An 11,302-nucleotide genomic window follows, 5' to 3' on the forward strand; every position below is an offset into this window, starting at 1 on the left:
TTTCTTTTCTTAAAATATCAATTTCATTTGTTAAACAAAAATTTTTCTTTTTCAAAACAGTATATTTGATACCCAATTTTTCAAATTCCTCATAAACCTCTTCTAAAATATTTTGCAATTCTTCATATGAAGGATCTTTAATATTATCAAGATTTGTTACCTCAATGTCATCTTTAGCCATAAGACAAAGATTTGCTGATTCTCCATTGCTTGCTTCACTATCTGAGCTACTTGAATCATCATCCCATATAGCTTTCATTGCTTTCTTGCCCTTGTTTCGATCTTTCTTTAGTAGAGGACAATCTGACTTGATATGACCAGACTTATTACATTTATAACAAATTAAATTGTCATTTTTACCTGAATCTTTCTTGGAAAACTTTTTGAAAGATTTCTTTGGAAGAATTTCATTTTTCTTTAAAACTTCTGAATTCTTCTTGTTATCATCGCAACTTCTTCATTTTTGTCTTCATTTTCCTCATCTTCATCACTTTCACTTTCATGAGGAACAGCTTTAAGTGCCAAACTCTTCTTTGGCTTTCCTTCTTCATCTCCTCTTTTCAATGTGTACTCATGGGTGATAAGTGACCCGATGAGTTCATTCACTTCGAGCTTCTTGAGGTCTTTAGCTTCAAGAATTGCTGTCACTTTTGATTCTCAGCGTTTTGGTAGAGAGTTGAGAATTTTTCTTACTATCTCCACCTTGTAATAAACTTTGCCAAGAGCTGTCAAGCTGTTTATGATATTAGTAAAACGAGTATGCATACTAGAAATAGATTCATGATCATTCATTTTAAACATTTCATATTCATGAGTAAGAATATAAATTTTTGATTCCTTGACTTGCGAAATTCCTTCATAAGTAACTTCCAAGTTATCCCAAATTTCTTTTGCCGTAGCATAAGTTATTATTCTATTAAACTCATTTCCATTGAGAGCATTAAATAATAAATTCATAGCAGTTAAATTCAAAGTATAAAGTCTATCGTCTTCACGATCAAACTCTTCTTCTTCCTTTTTGACCTTTACTCCATCAACCACTTTTATTGGAATATAAGGTTCATTTACAATACATTTCCAGATTTCTCGACCTTGAACCTGAAGAAATATTTTTATTCTAACTTTCCAGAATGAGTAATTATCTCTACAAAAGAGTGGAGGCCGACTGCTAGATTGACCTTCACCAAATGAAGCTGAAATGTTAGCCATAAGATCTTAACTCAAAAGATAGTTAATCTTATAATAGAGCTCTTAGCTCTGATACTACTTGTTGCCCAGATGACTAACACAAGAGGGGGGGTGAATTGAGTTGTACTAAAAAAATAAAAATTATAAATCAAATATATAATATAAAATATAAACAAAATATGAAATAACAATAAATATAAAGAGTAAGGGTAAGAGAGAAGCAAACTCAGTATGTTAACGAGGTTCGGCCCCACTGCCTACGTCCTTGCCTCAAGCTACCCCTTGAGGATTCCCAAATTCATTATTCAACCTCCTTCAGGTGGAGATAGAAACATATTACACCTTTGAACAAGACCGCTACAAAAGATCCGTGTAGAACACCCTCTACACTTGCAATCACCTTACACGTGGTGATTCAACTATTCCCCATGTAGAATACTTTCTACACGCACAAGGGTTATATATACTCTTTTTCTGATACAAGAGCTGATAGTGGGTAGGTTATCAGAAAATACTCATCAATAAGTAAAATAAGAACAATACAACCCAAACTATATCTCTCAAAATGAATAAGGATTAAGGCTCAACGCTTAGAGAAGAGAGAATGAAAGTTTTGAATGAATGTTGTATGCTCTTGGTGTGGTAAATGTGAAACTCTCAAATGATCTATTTATAGGCATAAAAGATTCACATGTCAAAGACAACATCATTCACTTTTTCAAAAAAAATCAAACCTAATCTTTTACTTTTGGCATATGACAAAAGGAGCACACTTTCTTTTTCAAAAAATTCAAACCTAATCTTTTACTTTTTGCATATGACAAAAGGAGCACACTTTCCTTTTCAAAAAATTCAAACCTAATCTTTTACTTTTTGTATATGACAAAAGGAGCACACTTTACTTTTCAAATTTTTCAAACAAAATCATCTACCTTTTATATAAGTCTAAAAAAGCATCAATCACTTTTGAAAATATTCAAATAAAACACGCACATGTGAAAGATGACAATTAATCATCTTTAATATTTTCAAAATTCAACCCTTTAATCAAGGCATGCACATGTAAAAGATGACAATCAATCATCTTTCAAAATTTTCAAATTTAATTTTCAAAAATATTCATGCACATGTGAAAAATATATTTTAATGCTTTATGATAAAATATTAATTTTGAGCATTAATCCTAATTTCGAATTTTGAAGAGATTTACAACATTACTCTATAACTTTAATGTGAACTTGTTCCCTTCTTGCTCATGCTTGTTTCCTTGATGTGCTTGACTCCATTGTGTAGACAACTTGAGTTTGAGACTTCTTTATTTTTTGAATTCATTTGTTATCATCAAAATTCATGTGTAGATATATAATTACACAAAATTCAAAACCTTGGGTTCAACACAAATAATCCATCACAAATACTCATTATTCTTGTAGTAAATAATATGTCATCTTCCTAAAACAACTAGAGACTCTTAATAAAACAACACTAAAAGATTAATATTTTATTAAATGAAAAATAATAAATAATTTTTTATGTAAATTTTGTATTTATTTACTTTATACACTCACAACTACAAATATTATTTCTCATCAAGAAAACTAAAAAGATACACGTATCGAAGAGCATCAGCTAAGAGCATTGGCAATGACCAGCTAAATATCAATACAAGTCTAAATTTTAGCTAGATGTGAGAAAAAAGCCTCCACATTAGACTAGTCAAAAGTCTAAAACTCAACATTTGAGTTACAGTAAATTAAGAGGATTCTCTATTATTGGAGAGTTACTGTTTACCATCTATCTAATTATTTTATTATTTTCATCAACCTCCCCCTCTCTCTTTACCACATTGAAATAAATTATCATATTGAAATCAATCATATAAGTACTACATTGAAATAAATGATCACATTTTATTTTTTAATGAAATTACTAATTAATATATGAAGTGTATTTACAAGATATAAAAAATATATATTTTAATAAAATATACAATATAATATTATGATTTTACCTTTATGGCTAGTCTAATATGAACTCATCTAATTAAAAATTTATGCTATGGCCAAAATGTGAGATTCTAGCTGAACTTTAAACATACTCTAAGTTATTGGTTTTACCAATAGTTATATATATTTAGTTGAGTTTTGTTACGTAAAAATAAAATCTCGTACTAATCTGTATATTACTATTAATTTTTTTATATTTAAAATTTAAATTAATATTATTTTTAATAAAATTTATTTTTTAATTAATTATATTAAATTATCGTACATATTAATATATAATTGTGCTTATAATTAAATTTTTCCTAGTTATAACTATTCCAAAGTCAGTTATTGGTTTTATCAAGATATTGGGCTTCAAGCTAGGATCCATTGTCTAGCTTCTCTTTTTTTTATTTTTTATTTTTTATTTTTTGTCTTTCATTCTGTATCCACTGGAATCGAGTTTTAATTGAGATCTCCATCCCCCTCTTCTCCTATCTTCGCACTTATCCATTGTTGGGCTTCCAAAATATTGGTATGTTTGGGATCAACGCAGCCGTATAAGCTGCAATGACCTGGGGTTAACGCCTCTCAGCCCAAGATAAGGTTTGCCTTTTTAGAAGCCTTTTGACATGAATTGGGATTGAGCCATCTCGTTTCCTCTGTATTTTCGAACAAACTGGCTCTTAATGTGCCAGCACCGTCACTTTGGTCAAGGCTTAATTAGCCTCAAAACTTTATATATATATATGTATGTATGTATGTATGTATGTATGTAGCAACTAAGAGCCTGATGCAAATGATGGGTTGAAACCACATAACATGATAGCATATATCCCTTTGTCTCTTTCGTCGGAAACTGCCTCAAATTTATATCATAAACATTGTAGTTAGAGCCTTATACGGTGGTATTTGTGTTATATATTTGGTGGAATTTAGGTCCAAGCTGGCGATCCTCCTATCCGAGCGGAAGGACCTCTTCAAAGAGCCATAGGTAATCGTATTTTGAGGCCAAGACATTCTTGTAAGTCGGTGTTGCTTACTTTCGAGGGTCTTCAATCCTAATCGATCTGGATCGGAAATGCATGCTTCTATCAGATTTCAATTATCTTGAGCACAAGACTGCTTTACATTAAAATCCCAACACTTTGTACCTTTAAGGCTTAAGAAGCAGCAGATACATTGCATTTGAAAATACTGGGCAAAAAGAGAGAAACAGTAGGGGGATTCAAAATTATAAAGCAAACAACCAAGAAGATAGCGGATGGCTCGAGCTGTACAAGCAATAAAAAGGAGCTGCAGCACCAGCAACTTGCACTTAGCTATAAGAATTAATACTGGGCCTGGACTGTGTTCTATTTTTCAGCAGCATCAGCAGTGGGAGTATTTCCCTTAGAGGTTGAATCTCGAAGGGATGTAGAGTCTATGGCGCTTCTGGTTCGCTGAAGGCTTGGGGAGCGGTGAAGCCTGCAACGGAAGGAACCTGCATGCGTGGTGGGAGAGCATAGGCAGTTGCTCCTCCCAGTACTAGGCTGTCTCGTCAGCCCAGAAATGCCTGGCATATGTTCACCATGCGATGGAATCTCCACCTTCATCTCCTTGTTGGCCATCTTCTGCAATTTCTCAATGTTGAGCAACAATTATCAGTAAGTCAAAGAAAACAGATCAGAATTGAGGTGAGATCAGGGAGAACGGAAGAGATTTTGGTACCTTTGGAAAGCTCTTCAATGGCCTGTTGTCAGCAAATGATTAACTAAACTATCCCACCACCTTGGATGTGGATAAGTTATAGAAACAGATGGAATTTGGTTAAGGCTAAAGATAGAAAAAGGTAATGGGGGCGTGAACTCCAACAACTCAAGATTATTTAAGATAATTATAGATAGATAAGCACTATCTTTATGTCCTCTTTTCACGGGTCGTATAATGGGATTCCATTAACCTCCAATTTCATTCGTCAACTTTTGTTAATGCTTCAACCACTCCAAAACAGTACCCATCATCAATCAGATTCAGACCAGACCCATTATTAGCTTTCTTGTTATCCATGTCTCTCTTTTTGGTGCACTGTACGTTGAATTATGGGAGTTGTTATCCCTGAAAATCCTTTTTTAGGTCCCACCATCACGGGAGAGATCCTCGTGCTTGCCAGGTGATTCGTGACCTCTGTGGGTCACAGATATCACTTGAATGTTGAATACAGAGTCAAATGATTTGGGAGCATTCTGTGGACATAGAATGCCTATCTGGATGGTTGATAATACACTTATAATTAATAGTTATAAAAAAAATTATATTTTTAAATCGGTTTGTAGATCACATACAATAAAATATTTATATGACATAATTTAATTTAAAAGATAAATTTTAAATATTTTAAATCAAATTTTATCATTTAAATAATATAGATGATGTATTATTTACACTATATTAAAATTAGAATAATTTATTTTATATTCAATTTTACAATCAGATAAGCTAATGTTGATATAATTATGTCACTTTATTAAAATTAATTTTAATTTTAAATAATTACTATTCATTTGAAATATAATTTTAAATATATATATATATATATATAAAATTATCATTTATCCAAATAAAACATTTCTTTCTAGATGAGATCCGTGCTTATCGTATCTGTTACCGTTTCAAAAATGAGTTAAAAGAAAGAAGAGAAACCCAAACAGCCCTCGGAAGTTCGGAACCCACCAAAAGATTAGCCCCAATATACGCAACTAAAAAAAGCCTCAATATATATCCCTTCTTTTGTTATTTTTAAGCCTTTTTTTTTTTTTTTTTCTGTTAATTTTAACGATAAGTCATTTTGCACTGCGGCCGGCTTTGGTGGCGTCTGAATTCTCATTTTATTTTTATCTAATTATTATAATTTTTTCAAACTTTAAAATAAAATATAATAAACAATTTAATTTTTTTCAATCTCAAAATTAAATAATATTTTAACAATATTTTATTTGACTTTCATCTCATCTCAACTCACTATCCAAACTAAACCTAAACTTCATCTAACTTCTAGGTTAGTCCTCTAGCATTGCATTTTTCGTTTTGAGTAATGCTACTATGCTATCTAATTTATACTACTCATTTTAACTTCGTGATTTATTAAAAAATTAAAAAAATATATATTTAAAACAAAATGACTCCCAAAAATACAAAAAAATTAAAACTAAAATCTTAGATTCCTTCTGCTTTTTATACTTGTGTTTTAGTTTTTTTTTTAATTTTTTTTAATAAGCCACGTGATATTACATTGTGGTACTATAAAAAGGCGTAGTAAGTAGTATAAATTAGGAGACATGATAGCATTTTCCTTAATTTAAATAGCTCTTATAAATATGTTTGGAATTATTTTAAATTTTAGTTTTCAGCTGAAGATAAAGAAAACGGTAATTTATGCCCCTATTTTATACCCCTCATTATACTCCCCGCCATGTGGGTTATTAAAAAAAATTAAATATATATATTGAGAATAAAATGGCTCTCGAAAACACAAAAAATGAAAACTAAAATCTTATATTCCTTCTACTATTTTAAGTTTGTGTTTTAAATTTTCTTAATTTTTTTAGTGCCACGTCAAGCCGGTATAGTAGCATTTTTCTTAAATTAAAAGGCTTATTATTATATATTCTCGTTGCCCAACACGTGGGAGGAAAGCAAAATACATCCTAGTAGAATTATATTCCAAGCCTCACCATCAAGGTGGTAACTTAGTTGATACAGGTTGGTATTTCATGATTTCAAAATCAGGAGTTCGAGTCAGGACATAATTTGAAACCATTTATAGTAGTAAAGCCTGACGTTTGGGCTATAGGATTGGCTTTGGATAACTTTGGGCCATAGGATGAGCTTTGGACCACCTGGATATTTTGAAGGTATTGTGGTGACATACTCACCCTTGGAGTAGTAACTATGGCTCAAATTGGACATTCTTCAACAGGGAAGGACTCCTATGATCACGCCAGAGAAGGTTGCTACACTGGTCACCCCCGCCTCCCCTTTTTGCAAAGAAAAAAAAAAAACATCCCAAGCCTAAGTGATCACCCACCTGTGTTTTGTAATGGAGTTTACTAGCATTAATATTTGAACTTGACTTTATTAATATATATTATATAAAGCTTGTGGATCCTTATGAATAAACAAATTATAAACTATACAATAAGATTTTTAAGTATTGAAAATTATTTTAAAGTTGATAATACATACAATTAAACATATTTTAATTAGGGTTTAGCTACCCATCAGCTGCCTCTGTTTATCTAACACCTCACATCTGACGTCACTTTTCTTTTTCCTTACCAATTGAAACGTGTGTTTTAATCTTCTCTCATTTCAATTCCAAAATTTCTCCCATCGATTTCGCCCAGTTTCTCCCTATAAGGCGCAAACAAAACATTACTAACTCAAAATTTCTTCCTCTTCGTCTCAGGCTCAGTCTAGTCTAGCATTTGACATAAACAGGACCTTATTAAAAAAATCCAAAGTTCTTTTTTTGTTTCCACCATATTCTTGACAAACAAACACAAAGCAAGTAAGAGTGAATGAGATAACCATGGAGAATGTCATGAACGCAATCGGTAATATCGCGGAAGGTTGGGAAGGAAACAACCTTATCATTGGTGATACCATTGCAGCACACAGACAAGGAGGATGAGAGAGAGGTCAGAGGGTCGAATCAAATTGGAGTAGTGGTCCAGCTCCTCCAAATTCCTGGGGCAAACAAGGATGCCTCAAATTCAAGAATGGAGAATCCCTTACATGCTAGAGTGGTCATCGTGGTCTCCAAGCAAAGAAGATAATTTTGGATCAGTCTTCGCTTCTCGAACCCATCTCTGATTGCTCGAATGGGTCTCTGAAAACAAGTGTAAAGCTTTACAAAGACGCAACTTAATGAAGTCAGTCACAGTTAGGGCATTATGTGTACTGATGAAAGGAGGGAGAGATGAGCCAAAAGGGAGGGGGAAATACAGAGAAGAGAAGAAAAGAAGAAGGGAGAGAGGAAATCAGAGAGGAGAAGAAAGGAGGGAAAAAATGTAAAACCCGATTCACACGTAAGGTACATGTAAGGTGTGGGGGTGTGTGGTTTGATATAGTAGTTGATAAGATTTATCTTTTAAGATATGATATGCACTACAACATTACTGACTTTTTGCCACAGTTTATTTTTCCGCTCACCTCAATTTGCCATAATAAAAGACTTTTTATAGCGATAATGTAACCAGTAAAGTAATCGTGTTAAATACACATTTGTTGTGTTATGAACAATTGCACTAGGCAGCTGCGTAGACACTTAAACATATATGCTGCGAGTTTGGGACGAAATAAAAGTTGAGATCAAGTATACAAACATCAGCGAATACCAGAGATCAAAGCTAAAATGGATACTTGCTTGTTGCTACAGAATCATTAGTTTCTCAAGAAGAGAAAGCACACAGGTATAAGAGTCCACTAGATTTTCAATGCAAAAAGATTTTTTATATCAATTTCTTAGAACTGTTTGAAAGCTAAAGCAGAAAATCTTTTTTAGGTTCATGAATTTTGTCTAAAGCTAGATCTAAAACCTCAAGTTGTTTCTCAACTTTTAACCTTCATTCACCTCATATTTGAGCATCTATACTCATACCTCCAGGTAGAAGTTTTCACCAAATTGTCATCCCAAAAGCGTCAATTTGTTCTTGAGGCTATCCCTCTTATCCCATTCATGAAAATCAGTCGTGCATTAGGCCGTTGAAAGGTAAACAATCCCTCACGTCAGACTGAGATGATGTCATATTTATCGTATTGTCCCAACCATTGACTTCCGATAGTATTAGTCAGAAATCACGACCCACTTTCGGCAATTTCTAGCAATTGCACAAAGGCCCATTAGTTAATAAGTTTTTTTCCTTTAATTTTGTTGTATTGATTAGGCTATTAGACATTCAATAATTTTTTTCAAACAGATCCATAGTCTTTTAAGAATGAACACGCTATAAACAAGTTCTCAAGATTTTAGGAATGGCAATCAAGTTTGATCACATAATTATTGTTGTCTATTGCCAATTTATTGGAGTTGTTTAATTCATTGTGTAATTAGTTTTGGCTTATTATATGTTTAAATGTATGTTCTAGAGCATTTCTGCTTCTTATATACTCTTCTACTAGGTCAACTAAGAAATCTCTAGTATATTCTGATATGTTTTTTATTGTTTTATGTTTGTGACATTGTTTGAACCATATTGATTTCTTATATAGCCTCACTTATTTGGATGTCATGTTTATTAGGGAACCTTTGTTTTTGTCTAACTCTATCAAACTTAATTACTAAGAATAATAATTTGTGAATTGAAATTCGACAATTGTAATACTTATATAATTTACATTTCTAATGTCAGATGTGTTAGATTGTGCAAAGAACTTGAGTTTACAGTAAAATTTCCATAAAATTTCCTTATATCAGTGCGAATTAAACAAAATTTGTTCTCCTTATTGGTATTTTGTATAATGACCTCTTTAAATATGCAAAAACATGAAATGCTATCCGCATGGATATATTTGACTGAGAAGAAATGTTCAACACTTTTGTCTTCATTTATATATCATGATTTACACTTTCAACATAAATACAAAGTGTAACAGCCCGCTAGAAATTTAACGGTGAAATTTCTATTGGTTTTAGGAATCTCGTGAAGACCCGATAAGTTTTCACTAATCTATTAATCGTATAGTTGATGTTATTACTCACTATGGTATCAGAAGTATGTTTTTGATTATTGGAGATAGTTAGAAAGTTTTAATAGGACATATGGAAAGATTTTAGCTGCCTTATTCTTCCAAGTATACTCTCCACTTTTGGAAAATAGCCTAAGTTGATTTTGTGGATATTATTGGATAAAAATAAAAATAAAAATAAATATCTTGAGGTAATTTTCGTGAATATTATTGGGTAAAAATATTTTGAGTTAATTTTTATAGATATTATTAGATAAAAATATCTTAAGTTGATTTTTGTAGATATTATTGGATAGAATATTATGAGATAATCTTTTATAGATATTTTGGATAGGAGAAAACTACACTCAACTCTTAACTCCAGCCTTATCATCTTCCTTATCTCGTCCATAAGTATCTCCAGCCATCACTTACAAACTTATCTTCATTTACACGTTCCTTTAAAAGAATATCAAATACTTTCTCTCGGACAGTTTTTAGGAGTTTTTTTGCACGCCCATTTCGAAGTTTTTGTAAGTGTTTTATCATAAAGTTTCCTTAATATAAGTTGTTCCTTTTTTAGTCTAGTTTACATGGATATCTTATTTGTCCCATTTGAATATCATTTGGTCAGTCAAATATTATATAAACTATAGAAAGGTCATTCTGGGAGATAAACTGGAGAATATATTATAGTTTGGAGTTTTTGACCAAGCTAATGGATAGATATTGGTCCGAAATTTTTATGGAGTATTGTTAACATGTATATATGACTATTGGTGGAGGCTTTTTGCATGATTAAAAGTTTTCATGAAAGATTTTCTTAGATTTAGAAACTTAAAAACTGGAAGAAGAAAAACAGTTTCTGTTTTGAGAAAGTTTAACTCTTTGGTGGTCTAAACCTATTCTAATGACTTTGATAATTTTATTGGAGGATCCTAAGCATCTTATATACATGTTATATTATTATTTTGAAAATATTTGATATTAGTTTCAAATATATGAAATTTTTATGTAAAGAGATATTCAGATAAGCCAAAGTGTGGATATTCTTGGCTAAATTTATGTTTTGGTTAATTTCTAACCATGTGATCTTGAATTAGAAGCTTATATATGTTTTAGGACATCTTTTTAAACCATGTGATGGTTTGGTTTGAAGATCATATATTTATAAGTTATAGATCAAGAGATTTATCAAAACTAGTTGAGCAAAAAGTTTCTGTTTTTGGACTAAGTGTAAAAAAAAAAAAAAAAAACTCCAAATGTTATTTTGTAATTTTGGTGACTTTAGTTTAATGATTTAAAGCATGGTTGATGTTAAGATGATATTATGAATATGTTAGAAGTAAGATTTGATTTTTAAAATTCTTGGAGATGTTTTGATTTAAGGTCAAAACTTGTGATTCAGGTGTTTGGATCTT

The 11,302-nt window shown here is 31.5% G+C and overlaps 1 long non-coding RNA gene across 1 annotated transcript; it reads right to left on the reverse strand.

The window, feature by feature from the left end:
* Positions 1-4,299: 4,299 nt before the first annotated feature.
* LOC122309360 lies at positions 4,300-5,336 on the reverse strand. The gene is made up of 2 exons (XR_006242418.1): positions 4,884-5,336; positions 4,300-4,786 (listed from the first exon to the last, which is right to left on the reverse strand). It is a non-coding gene; the product is annotated as an uncharacterized LOC122309360 (long non-coding RNA).
* Between the last annotated feature and the right edge of the window lie 5,966 nt (positions 5,337-11,302).

This window comes from Carya illinoinensis, chromosome 5 (genome assembly GCF_018687715.1).
Source record: "Carya illinoinensis cultivar Pawnee chromosome 5, C.illinoinensisPawnee_v1, whole genome shotgun sequence".
Lineage (NCBI taxonomy): Eukaryota > Viridiplantae > Streptophyta > Magnoliopsida > Fagales > Juglandaceae > Carya > Carya illinoinensis.